The 20,894-nt window shown below is 40.2% G+C and overlaps 1 non-coding gene across 1 annotated transcript; it reads right to left on the reverse strand.

The window, feature by feature from the left end:
* Positions 1-768: 768 nt before the first annotated feature.
* On the reverse strand, positions 769-840 carry Trnad-guc. The gene has a single exon. It is a non-coding gene; the product is annotated as a tRNA-Asp (tRNA).
* Positions 841-20,894: the final 20,054 nt, after the last annotated feature.

Below are 20,894 nucleotides of genomic sequence, written 5' to 3' on the forward strand. Positions count from 1 at the left end.
GCATCTGCTACAATATTTTGTGTACCGGGAATGTGAACAATTGTAAAATTAAATTCCTGTAAATAAAGTTTCCATCTGCTAAACCTTGTAAGGGGTCCGTAGCCCCTTACTATAAATTTGCAGTCGGCACAGGTCGATAGGGCGAACAATCGATAGTGTCATGTTGCGAGAGCGAATGTGGAGTTGAGGCAGTGCCATGATGCGGGTAGGGGTGTGTGGAGGCCAGTTGTTGTAATGCAAGGCTTTAACGCTGAAGGGAGTCACCATCGCCGTGGTTAGACCCCTTTGTACTAGAATAATACCGGGAAAGTGAAGAAGTATTATTATGAAAGTGAACAGCGACATTTCTAGGGCCGATATTTGGTCTCGCGTCTACCGCGCCGGCATCACCTTGGATTGCAGTGCTGGAATGCAGTGTTGGATGCAGTGATGGATTAGCGTGTGACGATAATGGAAAATGAAGAAGCCTGTGCTGAGATTAGCCGTAATTAGATATGTATGACGAAGGCAGTGGCTGTCTCCTCCTTTTTGTGTTTTTTTTTAGATGAATATAGATTCGTAATTAGTGAAACTGTGTTGGTGTTTTTCTTGTTACCAGACATTTCATTATTACAGCGTTGAGAAGGACGAACTGGAAAGTAACAACTTCTGTAGCAGTCAATTCCGATTGCCAGCCCCATTAGGTACACGGTCACATTAATAATAATTATTGGGCTGCTATTCGATCAGATCAGGTCGGGATAAATAAACGAAGTTGTTACACCTTGGCTCCCTGGCCGGGAATCAAACCCGGGTCTCCCGCGTGACAGGCGGGGATACTAACCACTATACTACCAAGGATACCTGGCTCTCACCCAGGAGGCTCGGGATCGATTCCCGGTACCAGAACCACGATATTTGGTTTCGCGTCTACTGCGCCGGCATACCCTTGGATTGCAGTGTTGGAATGCAGTGTTGGATGCAGTGATGGATTAGCGTGTGACGATAATGGAAAATGAAGAAGCCTGTGCTGAGATTAGCCATAATCAGATATGTATGACGAAGGCAGTGGCTGTCTCCTCCTTTTTGTGTTTTTTTTTTAGACGAATATAGATTCATAATTAGTGAAACTGTGTTGGTCTTTTTCTTGTTACCAGACATTTCATTATTACAGTGTTGAGAAGGACGAACTGGAAAGTAACAACTTCCATAGCAGTCGATTCTGATTGCCAGCCCCATTAGGTACACGGTCACATTAATAATAATTATTGGGCTGATATTCGATCAGATCAGGTTGGGATAAATAAACGGAGGTGTTACACCTTGGCTTACCGTGAAAGGACAAGTGCAATCTTCGGACGAATCGTAAAGAAGAATAGATAATGTTATCTCGCTTAACGCGAGAAAATACACTCCTGGAAATGGAAAAAAGAACACATTGACACCGGTGTGTCAGACCCACCATACTTGCTCCGGACACTGCGAGAGGGCTGTACAAGCAATGATCACACGCACGGCACAGCGGACACACCAGGAACCGCGGTGTTGGCCGTCGAATGGCGCTAGCTGCGCAGCATTTGTGCACCGCTGCCGTCAGTGTCAGCCAGTTTGCCGTGGCATACGGAGCTCCATCGCAGTCTTTAACACTGGTAGCATGCCGCGACAGCGTGGACGTGAACCGTATGTGCAGTTGACGGACTTTGAGCGAGGGCATATAGTGGGCATGCGGGAGGCCGGGTGGACGTACCGCCGAATTGCTCAACACGTGGGTCGTGAGGTCTCCACAGTACATCGATGTTGTCGCCAGTGGTCGGCGAAAGGTGCACGTGTCCGTCGACCTGGGACCGGACCGCAGCGACGCACGGATGCACGCCAAGACCATAGGATCCTACGCAGTGCCGTAGGGGACCGCACCGCCAATTCCCAGCAAATTAGGGACACGGTTGCTCCTGGGGTATCGGCGAGGACCATTCGCAACCGTCTCCATGAAGCTGGGCTACGGTCCCGCACACCGTTAGGCCGTCTTCCGTCTTCCGCTCACGCCCCAACATCGTGCAGCCCGCCTCCAGTGGTGTCGCGACAGGCGTGAATGGAGGGACGAATGGAGACGTGTCGTCTTCAGCGATGAGAGTCGCTTCTGCCTTGGTGCCAATGATGGTCGTATGCGTGTTTGGCGCCGTGCAGGTGAGCGCCACAATCAGGACTGCATACAACCGAGGCACACAGGGCCAACATCCGGCATCATGGTGTGGGGAGCGATCTCCTACACTGGCCGTACACCACTGGTGATCGTCGAGGGGACACTGAATAGTGCACGGTACATCCAAACCGTCATCGAACCCATCGTTCTACCTTTCCTAGACCGGCAAGGGAACTTTCTGTTCCAACAGGACAATGCACGTCCGCATGTATCCCGTGCCACCCAACGTTCTCTAGAAGGTGTAAGTCAACTACCCTGGCCAGCAAGATCTCCGGATCTGTCCCCCATTGAGCATGTTTGGGACTGGATGAAGCGTCATCTCACGCGGTCTGCACGTCCAGCACGAACGCTGATCCAACTGAGGCGCCAGGTGGAAATGGCATGGCAAGCCGTTCCACAGGACTACATCCAGCATCTCTACGATCGTCTCCATGGGAGAATAGCAGCCTGCATTGCTGCGAAAGGTGGATATACACTGTACAAGTGCCGACATTGTGCATGCTCTGTTGCCTGTGTCTATGTGCCTGTGGTTCTGTCAGTGTAATCATGTGATGTATCTGACCCCAGGAATGTGTCAATAAAGTTTCCCCTTCCTGGGACAATGAATTCACGGTGTTCTTATTTCAGTTTCCAGGAGTGTATGTTTCAATTTCGGATCAAGACAGAGCATAAACTTTAAAATCGCGACAAGAAACAGTGCATTTTGAACAATACGAAGTAATAGCATCTTACGATTGTGAATAAACTGTTTTTTCTTGCCATATTAGATAAGAGTTATTGTGTCGGTAAACTGTGTTATAATGTGCAAACGCGTAAATCCGCACGAAAAACTGTGAAAAGTGAACACCAAAGAAAGACACGTGTGAACATTACAACAGGAAAACGAACTAAGAATTCATCACGGATGCTTTTAAAGAAGTGTTTAGCAGTAATATTATGACCGAAATTGCTTTTTGAATAGTGAAAATCGACCAACTTCAAGTGGACCCATAAACTGTTATGCAGGCGACAATATATGTGGCGACGCAATTGTTGAGGGACGTCACGCAGACCCGTGCAGCAGCTGCGCCAAAGAGCTTCGATCCGCGAGGTGATTTCACACGTCATCCCAACTACCTGTGCAAGGAGTAGGTCAGGCGCAGATGCACTACACTGACACCGAGCGCCAACTCGGCATCTAGTGGCCGAACTACAAGGTACGCCCGCCTGCAGCGCCACGGAGCGGCCGACTGAGAACTACGACGACTCGCCATGGATCTTCAGCGCGACTTCGAGACACCGAGCACCAACCCGGCATCTAGCGGCCAAACTACCAACTACGCCCGCCTGCAGCGCCACGGAGCGGCCGACTGAGAACTACGACAACTCGCCACAGATCTTCAGCGCAACTTCACGCGACTCCGGCGACAGTACAGCGCCACACCCACTTCAAACGTCAAAACATCGCGACTCTGGGTAACGTCAATTGGTGAGTGAAGACAACTGGTTAGCATAACATTAAATTGCAGCGTACTGTCTTCACGATAAATAAACAGTTTTAAACTGTGTTTCACCTTAGGAAAAGTGCCCAATTACAGTAATTTCCGAAAGGTTTGCGAAATATACTCTGAAATATAGCATACTTATTGATGCATGCTACGCTGTCTAATTGGTGATTACACAGATATGCTCATTGTTTTTGGGGATTTTACATTTATAGGTTTAATGAATGGTGTGATTTATCTTATTTAAAACATTTTACATAAACTGTGTATGTGAAAATCGATATTTGAAATTATTAGGTTTTGAGAGTCGTTATGTTCAGTATTCATACGTATTGCGTTTTGGGATTAACTGAAGATACTGCACTTACTGTTTGATTAGTTTCGCGGTAATTAGGAGTGTTTTGGGTTACTAGAGGTTATTTTATATTACTTGCCTGTGCATTAAAAATAAACCAAACAGGCCTACTGAAGATAAGCAGGTTTGTGAGGCAGTAGTTGAAAGGAAAGGGATAGGACAGGAAGACAGAGATGATTCAGGAATCAGTGATTATGGATTGTCATTAGAAAGCCCATTAGCACATTCAACTAGTTACCACGAGACACCGGGACAAACGACGAGAAATAAGTCAGTTTCAGAGGGTGCAGATATGTGGTCGATGTTGGCAGACTTGCTAAAGGAAACCAAGGCAGCATTAGAGAAAGGTTTACAAGAAACTAGAGAAAAGGAAGAAATATTCCGCAAATCATTAGAGAAAGGTTTACAAGAAACTAGAGAAAGGGGAGAAATATTCTGCAAATCATTAGAGAACGATTTACAAGAAACTAGAGAATCATTAAAGGAATATTTACAAGAAACTAGAGAATCATTAAAGGAAGATTTACAAGAAACTAGAGAAAGGGAAGAAGTATTCCGCAAATCATTAAAGGAAGATCTACAAGAAACTAAAGAAAGTTTAGAAAAATCATTTAAGGAAACTATAGCACAAGAGATCAAAACATCGCAAATGAAGATAGAATATAATCTGAAGAAGGAAATGCAGGAGTTACAAGAACGATTGAAGATGGACATCAACGAGAGAGAGAGTAAGCTACAGAAGAATATAGACCAAGTCCAGGGAGACGTGGAGAAGATGGAAGGAAAGTTAACAAAAAAGATAGAAGACGATATTGAAGAAACTAAAGCCGAATTGGGAGAAAGGATCACCGAAGTGGAAGCAAATTGCAATCATCGAATCGCCAAGGTGACGCAGATGCAGAAACAATGCAATGATGCGGTTAAGGGGATAGGAGATAGGCAAAACCAACTGGCTGTCAATCTGAGAAATGCTATAGCTGTGCAACGAGAAGAGGATAACAAGAGGGTTGCAATGGAGGTCAGGCAATTACAACAGGGAGTGCAACAATTGGAGAGCAAAACCGAAGAAATTGATAAACGAATTAGCAATGCCACTTTAACCGTTGGGGAAGGTAGAGTCGTTACCTTGATGAGCAGTGATAATCAGTATGTCCAAAATAATACAGGGCAGAAATTTAAACCGAAAGGAGGGTTGCACCCAATGATATTTATGAAATGGTTAAAAGGAGTTTTCTCAGCACATTTTAAAGACTCAGACAAGATTCAATTTGCAATAGATAGGATGGAAGGTGAGGCCTTCACTTGGGGAGTCAGGAAGAAGGAAGGGACTACTAGTTTTGATCAGTTTGAAGGGGAATTCTTGAAGAAATACTGGTCCAAAAGTCATCAGTGTGCAGCAATTGAGGACCTACTACACCGCAAGTCACTTAATACATGGAGAGGAACGTTGAGAGAGTTTGCCAAACATTTGTGGGAATTGAACGAGACCTTGGAACAACCCCTGAGTGTTGACATAATGATATCAGCGATAAAAAGAAGATTGAGCCGGAGAATGCAAGAAACTGTATCCGGGAGTCTAATTAAAGATAGGGAGGCCTTGATGGAGATACTGGAACAGTTGGAATCTGTTCGATCACAGGAACACAATCAAGCTAATGATCAAAACAGAGAGGGAAGTAGTGACCAAAGGAATCATTTTAATAATTCGTTCTAATTATACAGGAAGAGGTGGTGGCCATAGATATAGGAACCATGATGGTGAACGGCAATGGAGAAATGATCAGAGAAGGAGTGAAGAACCAAGAGATCATGAGAGAGGAAGGGATAGGCGAATGAATGACACAGTGCATATAGAAGAGGCGGAGAGACCGGAAAACTGAATGACACTCCAGATGAGGTCCCGTCAGGAGTGAGAGCTACAAGGACCAGAATAAACCTACTAAGATACGACAATGGTGGAGATCTAAGAGGAGAGCTACTGGAGGAAAGAAGTAGGATTTCCAAAGAACCCATACTACCCATGATAGGGATCAAACTATGTGGACTGAATATCGAGGCATTAGTCGATACAGGAAGTGAAGCATATGCAATATCCAAGAGGTTATACGAACAGGTACTGAAAGCAAACATTAGCTTGCCTAGTTTCCCAGTGAGTGGAGTGAGAATTGTGAATGTGTTGGGTGCAAGGAGTAAACCTATTAAAGAACAAGTGTTGATTACCTTCGAGATAGAAGGAGAAGAATACGAAGCAACATTTTTGGTGGTAGCTGGACTGAACACATCAATTGTTTTAGGAATAGATTGGTTGAATGAAGTTGATGCAGTAGTGAGTTTTGATGGAGGTACTATCAAGGTCAAAGGAAGAAAGGGAGAAGAGAAGAGGTTAAAGTTTGCTGAGGGTAGTGCAATCAAAGAAGAGGAAGAATTTAAAAGGATAAGTTTGTGTTATGAAGAGGAACCCACAATAGGATACGGGGAAGAGGAACTAGAAGAAGAAGTGTTGATATACCTTGAGAGATTAGCATGAGAGGATCGACGTAAAGAGGATAAGATCAATAAAAAGTTGGAGGAAATGACACACCTAGATGGGGAGATTAAGAGGAAATTAGCCACAGTGTTATACAGGCGTCATAAGGTATTTTCTCAACGGCCAGGTATCATGAAACAGGTGGAGTGTAAGCTAAAGATAAAGACCCATAAACCGTTCAATATAAAACAGTATTCCATTCCCCAGGCGAAAAGAAGAGCAGTAGATGAAGAGATACAGAGGATGATGGACCTTGGTGTTATAGAAAGGGCCAACAGTCAATATAACAACTCCCTATTTGTTGTTGATAAGAAGGATGGAAAGGTGAGGATAGTTTTGGATGCACAAACAGTGAACAAGATCATCGAGCCGGAGTGGGACAAGCCTGAGACTATAGAAGAACTGATTCAAAAATTCCGAGGAGCGAAGGTACTGAGTAGTATCGACTTAACTGCTGGTTACTGGCAAATACCATTGGCCACAGAGTCCCGCCAGTATACAGCATTTACTTATGGGTGGAGGTGCTATCAATTTAGAGTGTTGCCGTTTGGGCTTAATGTGTTAGTGTCTGAATTCATAAGAGCGATCGATAAGATACTGGGCGAGGAGTTACTTAAAAAGGTCACCATCTATGTGGATGACCTCTTGATAGCAAGTGAATCACGGGAAGAACATTTGAACAGATTGGATGCAGTCTTGGCAGCTTTTGAAACCGCAGGGGTAACTGTAAACCTGGACAAGTCGGAATTTGGCAAATCAAAGATAAAATTCCTGAGCCATATAATATCAGAGGAGGGTATCTATCCTGATCCTAGTAAAATGGAGGCTATTAGAAATTTTCCGACCCCCCATAGTAAGAAGCAGTTGCGAGCATTCTTTGGGGTTTGTGAGTTTTATAGAAAATTTGTAAAAGGATTCGTACTTAATGCCCCGAGTATGAGGGAATTGACCAAGGTGAGGATGACGTGGCATTGGAGCGCAGAGTGCCAAACCGAGTTTGAGAATATCAAGGAAGCACTATATAGTGCAGACATAGTGTACCACCCGGATTTTTATTTTGGAGCAGACAGCTCTGACTATAGATTGGGAATACATTTGTATCAAATGGAGAGGAGCGAAAATGGTGAGATTGTAAGAACAATAGCGTTCGGTAGCAGGAGTTTAAATGCTTGGGAGAGGAAATATTCGATTACTGAAAGGGAGGCATTGGCAATTGTGTGGGGTTTAAGCGTTTCCGTTATTATTTGGCCGGGAGGCGTGTGAAAGTAGTGACTGACCATGACCACAAGCAAGTTGAGGCATAGCAGACTAACGCGATGGGCCCTGGCATTACAGGACTATGACTTCGAGATAATTTATGAGCCAGGAGCAACCCATATAATACCTGATGCCTTGTCAAGATTACCAGCTGACTCGAGAGGAATGTTGGTGGACAGACCAGAAGGAGAAGGAGTTAGAATTAACCTGATGAAAGGAGTACAGTCTGAAGAATTCATAAGGAAGTTCCTGAAGAATGTGCGCAGGGAACAGAACGAGGACGAGAAATTAAAGACAATTAAAAACAAATACAGGTGTGCAGGAGAGGAAAGAATTCGCACATTTTATTATATTCATAATGGGATACTTTATAAAAGAAACAAGGAGAGTGAGGAGAACTGGAAACTCTGTGTGCCTGAGCATGTGGTAGAAAAATTAATTTGATATACGTACTATAGTAATGCGCATTATGGACCGAAGAAGTATCTGGAAAAGTTGAAGTTAGATTGTGCATTCAACAACATGGGAAGGCGTATACGTAAGATACTGAGTACATGTGACATTTATCAAAAATCTAAAACGACTACAGTACAGCACAAAGGATATATGCATCCAATTGTACCAACAGCAATTAAGGACATATTGCAGTGGATCTCTTTGGGCCACTTCCTGTCTCATGAGGGAATTACACACAAATCTTAGTAGTGGAAGAACTGGTTTCCAAGTACATAAAATTTTACCCGTTAAAGAAAGCCACTAGTAGAGCCATCATTAACCAGTTTGAGAAAGACTATTTTCGAAAGGTGTGTCTTCCTAAGCGAATTTTGAGTGATAATGGGTCACAATTTAGGTCAAAGGAGTGGACAGAGATGCTAAATGAACACAGAATAGAGCAAATTGCCATTTATAGATATACGCCAGCTTCTAACCCTGCAGAACGAACAATGAAGGAATTGAACCGTTTATGCCGAACATACTGTCATAGGAAGCATGGTTCATGGAAAGAATATCTGGAAGAATTTGAGCAGGTCAGGAATCACCTCCCACATAATTCTACAGGGTTTGCACCATGTGAAGTATTGCTCAATCAAGAACCCAACAGTATTTTTCGCGAGTTGCTAGTCTACCCACCAGGAAGTTCATTGACCTGGGAAAGGAAATTAGAGCTAGTGGAATTAAGTATGAAGGAGGAGACTAGGAAAAGACAGGAAAGACACGACAAGCTAGTGAAACCGATAACTTATCGAGTGGGAGACTTGGTACTAGTAAAGGTTCATGCAAAATCAAGGAAAATAAACTCTGAAATAGACAAATTCAACCACGTTTATAAGGGACCATACAGGATTATAAAAATTGGTCATCCTAACATGGTGGAGTTGGAATATTCATGGACAAAGAGAGTGCATGGTAAGGAGCATGTGGAAAACATAAAAAGGTACTACTCACATGAGAATAGGGATAACCCAGATGAGGAAGGGGAACTCGATTGGGGCGAATGTCTGAAATGAGAGTGTTCAAGCTCTTTGATGTAGTTGGGTAAGACATGTTTAGAACATATGGTTGTTAAACGGACATTTGAAAAAGGGGAATGTTTATTTGCATTGTATTTTCTGATGTATTATAACTAGAACTTCATATTTCATATCGACGATTACCTGAGAATGGGTGTAAAACCTGTAACAACTAATTTGTAATATAATAATTCATATGTCATGTGTTCATGTAATAATTTCTGATTGATGTTGTGTGTTACATTCAATATGGACTATAGAGGATTATTGCTGCTTGATAAAAAATTTGTGATTTGGACAATGCCATGTTGGTGAGATGTAATAACCTTTTGTAGAATATTATTGTGGAGGCAGCCCACTACCGGAGTCGAGGGATTATTTGGTGAATTGTAACTTCATTAATTATTTACACTGTGTGTTTTGTTCAGATGTAATGATATCTAATTTCCTTGCCGATTCTTTTACGCCAGAGGCTCCAAAGAAGTTTTCGAGGGTGGGGATGTAAGGGGTCCGTAGGCCCTACTATAAATTTGCACTTGGCACAGATCGATAGGGCGAACAATCGATAGGGTCGTGTTGCGAGAGCGAGTGTGGAGTTGAGGCAGTGCCATGTTGCGGATAGAGGTGTGTGGAGGCCAGTTGTTGTAATGCAAGGCTTTAACGGTGAAGGGAGTCGCCATCGCCGTGGTTAGACCCCTTTGTACTAGAATAATACCGGGAAAGTGAAGAAGTATTATTATGAAAGTGAACAGCGACATTTCTAGTGCCGATATTTGGTTTCACGTCTACCGTGCCGGCATCACTTTGGATTGCAGTGTTGGAATGCAGTGTTGGATGCAGTGATGGATTAGCGTGTGACGATAATGGAAAATGAAGAAGCCTGTGCTGAGATTAGCCGTAATTAGATATGTATGACGAAGGCAGTGGCTGTCTCCTCCTTTTTGTGTTTTTTTTTAGACGACTATAGATTCGTAATTAGTGAAACTGTGTTGGTGGTTTTCTTGTTACCAGACATTTCATTATAACAGTGTTGAGAAGGACGAACTGGAAAGTAACAACTTCCGTAGCAGTCAATTCCGATTGCCAGCCCCATTAGGTACACGGCCACATTAGTAACAATTATTGGGCTGCTATTCGATTAGATCAGGTCGGGATAAATAAACGGAGGTGTTACAACCTGCCGTGTGTAAATTTTGCGGAAAGTAAAAACTGTATCGCTCTATGATCTCTGTAAACGGTCGTATGTCATCCATAAAGAAAATGCCGAAATCTCGTAAATGTCCATACAGCACATAATGCTTCAAGTTCTGTGACAGAATAATTGCGTTCAGCAGGTGACAGAATGCGACTCGCAAAAGCGATGTTTTTAATTACTGTAGTACCATCTTCTTCAATTTCCTGAAAAATGTGTACGCCTAAAGCGGTGTTAGAACTGTCGGTGGCAATGGAAAAATTTCTAGTAAGATCTGGGTGTGATGAAAGAGGTGCATTCAACAAGGCATGTTTCAAATAACATTTTCGTGAACAAGATCTGTGTATCTGAAGTATTGCTTGCGTTGCTGGAAGATGCAACCTGTACTGTATCTAGTCAAATTCTATCTGACGTGCTATTATTTGCGGGAGGATGCTGTGGCATTTCGACTATTTGTACTGTTCTGTTATTTCGTCCTGACCCATTAGGTTCGGGATGATACCGACTGTCTGGTTCATTCATGATAATTTGTTGTTGCGGATGATTTTGTTGCTGGTAAGACCGACTGTTATTAAACGTACGCTGAAAATGTGCTCATTACTTTTACGTCTGTCATGATAGTCATTTCTATACGGTGCATTGTGATATGAGTTGAAATGATGTGTTTTCTGTACGTAGTGATTTCCTTGTTGCTGTGCGTTACTATTTGGTGGAGCCGACGCTATACGTGTAGGCGGCGAAGCATTAAAGCTTGGTTGACCTTGTACATTACATTGTTGGTTAGGTATGCTAACCGGCTGGTTTTGATGCTGTTGCGGGGAAAAGCCTCTATTGTTACCAAAATGCTGTTGCTTATAATTTTGACGATTGCTGAAAATGTTGTACATACTGATGATTACAATTTTATCTGTTATTAAAATTACGGCGGTAGTTGTCATTTCGGGAGTGTCTAAAGAAAAGTCACTTTCGGTAAAACTTGTCACATCAGGTTTTCTTTACTGTTTCTTAATCCTAGATAGATCGATAGTTGAAGAACTGTTTTGACAGATATAAAGGATAGTAAAAGAGAAGGCAGCAGTGCAGAAAACTAAAGATGAAATAGCACTACTATGGCTCGGGGCCCTGTGCACGCTACGGCACATATTCATCGAAGCTTAATGAATCCCCTGAGGTCACTTACACGCTGCAAATAAATTTTAGTTTCTTCATTACAGGCAATGCCGGTGAAAATTCAAAAGTAAATTGTTGTATCCAGTCCAATTCTAGTTTCTGCATTACAAGCCAAGCTGGAGAAAATACAAAAGCAAATTGTCGTATCCAGTCCAAAGCGTGGCTCTGTGTTTTGTCATTATTAAGTACCTTAAATTTTCTCACGGTTAGAAACTGCTTATAATCAAAATTGTCTTCTCTGAATGTCTGAACTGGTTCAGGATTGTATGATAATCCGTTTGTCTGTGTCTGCCCGGAATCCAAGCCAAGTACTCTCTGTAAATTACCTAAATTATACAGGCTGTGTGAGTGTGAGAAATGTTCGGAACGTGGCGTATGCTGTGCCGTGTTAGAGGCTGCAACATTTTTTGTCTCTGTCACTTTAAAACGTTTGTCAATTTGGCTGTTCTGTTTTTCAAATTTCTTATCAACTTTCGCATCCAGACTGTGTGAAAGTTCTGCTGACATTAATTTAAACTCGTCACGTAACTGTGTTGCTTTTTAAGAACATTGTTCAGTGACTGCACTACTTTCATCTCTAAGTAATTTCGTTGTGGCTGCTTGCATATTACTTAATTCTTGTGCAACAGATCTAATTGTTCCTAGCACAAGCCTTAATTTCCTCACATAATTGTTCTTTAGTGTCATAACGTTGCACGGTAACGGCTGTAATCTGTTCACTAAGTTGTTTGTTCTGTTCATTAAGGTTGTCGTGTTTTTCATTCGACTGTTTGAAACTTTCATTAAATTGTTTGCACAATTCAGTAAGTTGTTTATAATTGTTGTCTAGTTTTTCATTAAGTTGTTTGTATGATTCTTTAATTTGTAGCAATACTGCCATAACTTGATCCCAGCCAATATTACCTACTCTATTCTCTGTGCTATTTGATGATGTATCCGTATTTGTCACGTTTTGTGTAACCATTTGGTCATTCTGTAATTCTTGAAAAGGTTTGCCAATTGAATGTGCACTGTTGGTCACTACACTGGAATCAAATAAATCTGACGTACTTTGAGTACTTTGTTCACCTTCGTTAGAAACAATTATCTGGTCGCTACGTGAATTTTGCAAATTAGGTGTGTCAAACTGGGCAGCGTTCATTGTAACGGAATGTGCCGCATCATCAATTGTCGTTGAATTAACAGAGGACACTATTGAATTTGTTTGCTCATCATTACCATTAAAATCATTACTAGTGATCGGTATGCACTGATTGTCTGTAAATGGAGGATTATCGCTATTACACTGAGTGTCGCAAGTATTATCGGTCAAATTAATCGAGTCGGCTATTTTACTCATTGCACATCGCGATATATTGTTAACAGTTTTTCGCGGCATTTTTCACAAATCAAAATTAAGCACAAAAATGAAACAAAGACAAAGCAAAAACGGAACAAACACAATTACAACAAAGAACAATAAATTGCCGATGGTCTGTGAAAGAAAGAGTGACAAATTAGTAAATGCGTTGCACCAGGTGCAAACTACATTTAAGTAAATAAGAGCAGATATATGACTACTTCTCAGAAATTCACAAAGAAATACGATCCTGGCCGGTTGTCGCCAAGTGTAACCTCCCCACAAAATAAAATAAATAATATGAGTATGATTCTAATTTAGTGTAACCTCAAAAACAAAATTCATTTACATTTAATCTACCCACAACATTCTTTCTGATTTAATCTAAACTCAAAATTCATTCACATTTACCATAACCTCAAAACAGAAAAATTCCTAAACCTCTCAACAGTAAAAATTATAATTATGTCGTTAACATTCAGTGTAATGTCCCAATTAAAAAATAAATTCAGTAACCTGGTAATAAAACAATGTAACTAACCTCTCAATTAAATTGTCACTCACTTATGACTTTTCAATAATTCACTGTGAATTTAACCTGGTAACTTTTGGATGACAGCAGTGCTGCGTCATGGCCCTGTAAGATCATTCTGAATAAAAAAAGGAAAAATTCTTACCTCAATGAAGTCGCCGGATATATCTGCTCTTACAATAAATTTTTCCGGCACTGCTCTGTGCAATGCTGGCTGACCTATCTGTCATTTATGAAAGGAAGCAACTGATTTTTCTATTGCAATAATAGGGATGATCATGGATGGGAGAAATTAGTAAATTCTTTAAATTGAAATGAATGGTTGTTAAAAGTTACTTTTTATGAGGAAGATTATTATTACGAGAGTTTTAAAACATTTACATGCGACTTGAGATAACATTACTACATATGCGCGAGGCTGCTTTTTACCTTATACAATAATACTCAGGCTCCAGCATCGCTGCACCGTGACCGGGCCAGCCAACACGATACACCATACCAAACCAGAGTAGACTCCAGACTAGCAACAACTTACTGCTACAGCTACACAGTTCCTACTGCAGTCAACACTGCTCTCTGGTCAGAGATTTTCTTATACCTTGCATATCACAGGCAGCGCATGAGCAATACATCGAAATTACATCTGCTCAGACCTCTTACAAGTTGAAAGAAATTTGAAGGTAATTTATGAATCTGTGCGCAACCCTGGGTGAACTTTAACTGATACCAATATCAATAGGCCTATAATATCAGTACATACAAGCTCAATAAACATGATTTGCATTATGCACTGCTTCACATTAATTCCATTGTGTTTAATCTTGATGCAGGAACGATCCTCTGGATACCATGTCAATCCTTCTTGTCTGCATCGAACCTCTTGATGGGATCTCAGCTACGAGTGAAATGATGAACAGATAGGAGTTGACCTCTTAACCATGCAAATAAATATTGCTTTTCTAATAACTTTTATAAAAAGTCTTTTAATGAACGGTTAAAATACACATTTTTAACAATGCTGGTTTAATGGACCCAAGCATACGTCTGTACACCACCACTTCTCGAAAAAGAATTGTAAAAATACATGAATTAATAAACTGAAGAGCGCATTTCTTACTTTGTTTCATATGTATATTTAATGAGGTATCAAAACATTATCCTTACCACAAAATAACTCGTTAATTTATCTTTGGCGGTGTCTATAACTCATTCAGTTTACATATAGCTCATATATAAGAAAAGAACGAAAAATAATGATAGAATACAGTGGCTCATTTGTTCCCTTTGTTACCCAGTCAGCTGAAAAGCATTATTGACGAAGCCATAATATCGCATTCATTAGATGTAAGGGTATTGTATCCTTACAAGGAGAATCTCAGAATCTTGCAGTAGTAATAATTGCTAAAGCATTCATAATAATATACCGACGCTTTGTGCATGAGTTTTGAATCTTTGTTAGCCTTCTTCTCCACTCGTTCCTAACGCTAAACATTAAAGTAAATTTTATCTGAAAAAATGCCCATTTTGTCTTGTTGAGTTAGAGAGGCTAGATGTACACATAACTGGCACCATCATACATCATATTGTAATGAGATAAATAAATTAATTAACAATCTTATTATTTCACTTATCTGATTCAATTGACATTACTACACACGTTTTTTCTGTTTCACAGTCAACATTCAAAGTACTAGTGTTGTATAATTCTTGTATGCTAGGCAATAAAACCAATCAAAACACTGAAACCAATCAAGACGCTAATCCCTCATTCTTTGATTATTCATTTCATTATTTTATGAACCTTAATCTTGTCAGATTTCTTCAACATTATTTTAATTTGAACCTACAATGTAATCATTTTTATTCTATGTATATAAATCGACAGCTAGTACAGACAAATATTTATATTACATCATCCTAGAATATTGGTCAAATGTGGGGGACCCATACAAAATAGGACTAACAGGGTATAATGAATGTATACAGTAAAGGACAGCACAAATGGTCACAGTTTTTTTTATGTATGGGAGAAAGTGACGCAGATGCTGAAGTTTTACTATTGGTGTTTGCAATAGATATGACCAACTGTCAGAGTCTAGTGGAGAGGAATCTCTAGTAGCTGTAGATGTAGGAAGTATGCAGCAGACCTCAGCAGTTACGGTGGCTAGGACAGTTGCAAAGTCTAAGAGAAAGAAGAAGGTTCTGCTGTTAGGTAGTTCTCATGGTAGAGGTGTAGGCCTGCAGTTGCAAGAAGTGTTGGGGAGTGAGTACCAGGTCACCAGTGTTGTGAAGCGTAATGCAGGATGGGTTCAGGTAACTGTTAACATAGGGGGGTTATGTAGGGTTTTACTAAAGAGGATCAAATAATGATTGTGGGTGAGGCTGGTAATAGTATTGATAGGGATGGGGAGTATGACATAGATGGTGACCTGGAAAAGATAGCCACTCAGACTGGCAACACAAATGTGCATTTCGTGGAACTATTTCAGTGTCACGATCGGCCTCATCTTAATACAGCTGTCAGGTGTAATAACATGAGACTTGGGGGTGTGCTGATGACAGAAGGCATGAGTCACATTTCAGTGGTGTTGGTGGAGTCTATCAGCAGGACGGGTTTCACTAGACATGGCCTGCACCTCAACAAGTATGGAAAGGGGAAGTTGGCAGAGCTTATAGGTGACACCATAGGTGGGGGTGGTGGGATCACTCATGGGAAAATTCCTGTAGTAGTGGGTGTTAGGGCTGTACCTTTTTTAGATTGAAGTCAGCTGATAGGTATTCCTGCTTAAGGGAAGTCTCTCTAACAAAGGAACCACTTTCGACAAAGCTTAGGTATCTGGTTAATGAGAGAATTAGTATATTTCATCAAAATATACAAGGTATTAGAGATAAAGTTAGTGAACTGCTTATAGATGTTGACTCTGAAATTATTGGTATATCTGAACACTTCTTAAATAAGGAGATAATTCAGAGTCTTCCTTTACCAGGATGAAGGTTGGCTGGCAGCTTTTCTAGGAGCTCTTTGCAGCGTGGGGGAGTAGCCATGTATGTGAAAAACGGTATCCCATTTGAGTCAACTGATGTTTCAAAGTACTGCGCTGAAAAGGTGTTTGAATGTTGTGCAGGTCTGGTTAAATTTAGTGGAGCTAAACTTCTAACTCTTGTTATTTATTGATCCCCAGACTCCGATTTCACAACATTTGTGCTAAAGCTAGAGGAGGTTCTTGGTTCACTTTATAGGAAATACAAAAAGTTAGTTATATGTGGTGACTTCAGTATTAATTGCATATGTGATTGTGCAAGGAAAAGAATGCTGGTAGACCTCCTTAATTCATATAATCTTACGCAAACCGAATTCTTTCCAACGAGAGTGCAGGGGAACAGTAGAACAACCATAGACAACATTTTTGTTCGTTCCTCATTACTAGAAGGGCATTCTGTTAGCAACAAGGTGAAGGGCCTTTCAGATCATGATGCACAAATTTTAACTCTAAAAGATTTTTGTGCTGTAACACATGTTAAATACAGTTATCAACATTTTAGGAAAGCTCATCCAGTTGCTGTAGAGACCTTTGTAAACCTTATGAAGGAACAAGAGTGGCAAGATGTTTATAGTGCTGATACAGTAGACGATAAATATAATGCTTTCCTCAAGACATTTTTCGTGCTCTTTGAAAGTTGCTTTCCATTAGAACTTTCAAAACAGGGTACTAGCACAAACAGGCAGCCTGGGTGGCTGACTAGAGGGATAACAATATCCTATAGAACAAAGTGGCGATTATATCAAAACGTTAGAAATGGTCAAAATCTAAATGCAGCAACCCATTACAAACAGTACTGTAAGGTGCTTAAAAAAGTTATTAGGAAGGCAAAAAGTATGTGGTATGCAGATAGAACAGCAAAGTCTCAGGATAAAATTAAAACCATATGGTCACTCGTAACGTAAGTGGCTGGTCTGCAGAGACAGGTCGAGGATGTAGAATCAGTGCGTAGTGGGAATGTCCGTGTTATTGATAAGTCGCATATATGTACAGTATTTGATAATCACTTTCTGAATATAGCAGGTGAACTAAATAGAAACCTAGTCCCAACAGGGACTCGCAGAAAAAAGTGTTCCGAGACTGTTACCTGAAATGCTCCTCCATGATACTGACAAGAGGGAGATTGAGTTAATAATTAAATCACTAAAGACCAAGAACTCTCCTGGATATGACGGGGTATCTAGCAGAATACTGAAGTATTGTTCTATGTATGTTAGCCCAGTACTTAACCATATCTGTAACTTTTCCTTTAGGAGTGGACGGTTTCCTGACCGATTACAGTACTCGGTAGTGAAGCCACTTTATAAAAAGGGAGACAGGGATAATGTTGACAATTATAGACCTATTTCTATGCCATCGGTGTTTGCTAAAGTTATCGAGAGGGTTGTATATACAAGGTTACTGGAGCATTTAAATTCACATAATTTGCTATCAAATGTACAGTTTGGTTTTAGAAATGGTTTAACAACTGAAAATGCTATATTCTCTTTTCTCTGTGAGGTTTTGGACGGATTAAATAAAAGGTTGCGAACGCTAGGTGTTTTCTTTGATTTGACGAAGGCTTTTGACTGTGTTGACCACAAAATATTACTGCAGAAGTTGGACCATTATGGAGTAAGGGGAGTAGCTTACAATTGGTTTGCCTCTTACTTCAAGAACAGAAAGCAGAAGGTAATTCTCCGCAATATTGAGACTGGTAGTGATGTTCAGTCCCAATGGAGCACTGTTAAGTGGGGCATTCCCCAGGGATCGGTGCTGGGGTCACTGCTGTTCCTTATTTATATAAATGATATGCCTTCTAGTATTACAGGTGATTCAAAAATATTTCTGTTTGCTGATGACACCAGCTTGGTAGTGAAGGGTGTTGTGTGTAATACTGAAACATTATCAAATAATGTAGTTCATGAAATAATTTCGTGGCTTGTGGAAAATAATTTGATGCTAAATCACAGTAAGACTCAGTTTTTACAGTTTATAACTCACAATTCAACAAGAACTGATATTTTGATCAGACAGAATGGGCATATTATACGCGAGACGGAACAGTTCAAGTTCCTAGGCGTTTGGATAGATAGTAAGCTGTTGAGGAAAGCCCATATTCAGGATCTTGTTCAGAAACTAAATGCTGCTTTATTTACCATTAGAACAGTATCTGAAATAAGTGACATTTCAACACGAAAAGTAGCCTACTTCGCATATTTTCATACGCTTATGTCATATGGTATTATTTTTTGGGGTAATTCTTCTGATTCAAAAAGGGTATTTTTGGCTCAAATACGGGCTGTTCGAGCTATGTGTGGTGTAAGTTCGAGTACCTCTTGTCGACCCCTATTCAATAGTGTGGGAATTCTGACATTGCCCTCACAGTACGTATTTTCTTTAATGTCGTTTGTTGTTAGCAATATTAGCTTATTCCCAAGAGTTAGCAGCTTTCACTCAGTTAATATTAGGCAGAAATCAAATCTGCTTGTGGAATGCACTTCCTTGACTCTTGTGCAGAAAGGAGTGCAGTATTCTGCTGCACCCATTTTCAGTAAGCTACCACAAGAACTCAAAAATCTTATCAGTAGCCCAAACACTTTTAAGTCTAAACTGAAGAGTTTCCTCATGGCTCACTCCTTCTATTCTGTCGAGGAGCTCCTGGAAGAGCTGAAAAATTAAGCGAATTCCAGTGTTACATTGTCGGTTGAATATATTTCTTGTATTGCATTTTATCTGTTTCTACTATCGTGTTATAATTTCATGTATTGACTCGTTCCATGACCATGGAGACTTCTCCTTAATTTGGTCCCACGGAACAATAAATAAATAAATAATAAATAAATGCACTTGAAGAAAGATGCAAAATATCCTGAGAAAGCCCACTTACAAAGTTTCCAGACCAGCTTTACATTATAACTCTAGGAATATACTACAACTCCTTAATGTCACTCCTGTAAAGTCTATTCAGACAAGATTAGATTACTTACAGCGCACACAGTGTCATTTCAATGGTCATTCTTCCCACTTTCCATAAGTGATTGAATGGGAAGAGGCCCTAATAAGTGGTACAGTGGGAAGTGCTGTGCACTTCATAGCAGTTTGCAGACTGTGGATGTAGAGTAGGCCTGGACGACAAGATAATTATGAATGTCTCCTAAAAGGGCTTTTCACAGAAGCCAAAAATCATGCTGAATATCGATTCTTTTCTTTTAACAATGAAATTTGCGACATCTGAGATGTGACATTTGTTATGCTCTTTATTTATTTCTGTAAAATTTTAAACAAAGTTGAGTTCTAATACAGAGCATAAATTATTAAGATACCTTTGAAATCCACATGCAATTTCAACAGTACTTTTAAATATGGTCTGTCTCTATCGTCGATGTAATGACATTCAAAATCTGAATAGCACTTAAGGGCAAACGTTACACTGTACTATAGCAATATAACTTTGGAGACAATGCATTTGTATGTTGGTGACAAAAGTTCTGTTCTACACATCTGAATGCTACTCTGTAGACATCTCTACTCCATGGTTGGAACACATAATATCCTAATGGCCTTGGGTGTAAACCTATTGTAAAATATTGTGTGATAGAACACAGTATACTCAAGAAACAATAAAAGGAACTTGGTTAAGAAGTAAATCTTTTTAGGAATTTCGACAACACATATCTCGTAACATATAGTTAGTTAGTGCACATGCATTGTTAGCCCAGTCCCAAAAAATGGACTCTGTATTAAGTGAAGTACATAACATTATGTGAAATGGCAAAATGTTTGTGATAGTATTGTAGAAATGACATCGTGTAACACATTAAGCTGCTGTTCGATTTATTCTTTATTGTGCGACTGGTTTTGGTGAATGACCATTAGCCAATGCCTGTTGTACACACCTCATGGATTCCTGAAAATTTCAGTTGAAAAGAATGTTTGGATACTGTGGTGAAAATACAAGCAAAATTTACAGATTTTTGAAACACACGAATTGCATACATAAAAATATAATATTTATAAATAACTGTGAGTCACGCACATGTAGCTACATGGAGTGTCAATTAGCGACGACTATCCCTGGAGTACCCAAAAGAAAATGGCGAAGAATCAAGAACAACTGTTGACATAAAACATCACTTATCCATCAGTGCCACAGATTTAGTTCAAATTAACTGACCATCAAGACCAGTATCACCTTTGTAACAAGATATCACCAAACTTTTTAATGCATATTTTATTTTTCAGTTCGAGATGTTCAAACAAAACAGAATTAAGTTGTTTTGCATAATGTGAGAAAATAGCTATCTGTTCCATGAGATCATATTGCA

This window comes from Schistocerca piceifrons, chromosome 3 (assembly GCF_021461385.2).
Source record: "Schistocerca piceifrons isolate TAMUIC-IGC-003096 chromosome 3, iqSchPice1.1, whole genome shotgun sequence".
Taxonomy (NCBI): domain Eukaryota; kingdom Metazoa; phylum Arthropoda; class Insecta; order Orthoptera; family Acrididae; genus Schistocerca; species Schistocerca piceifrons.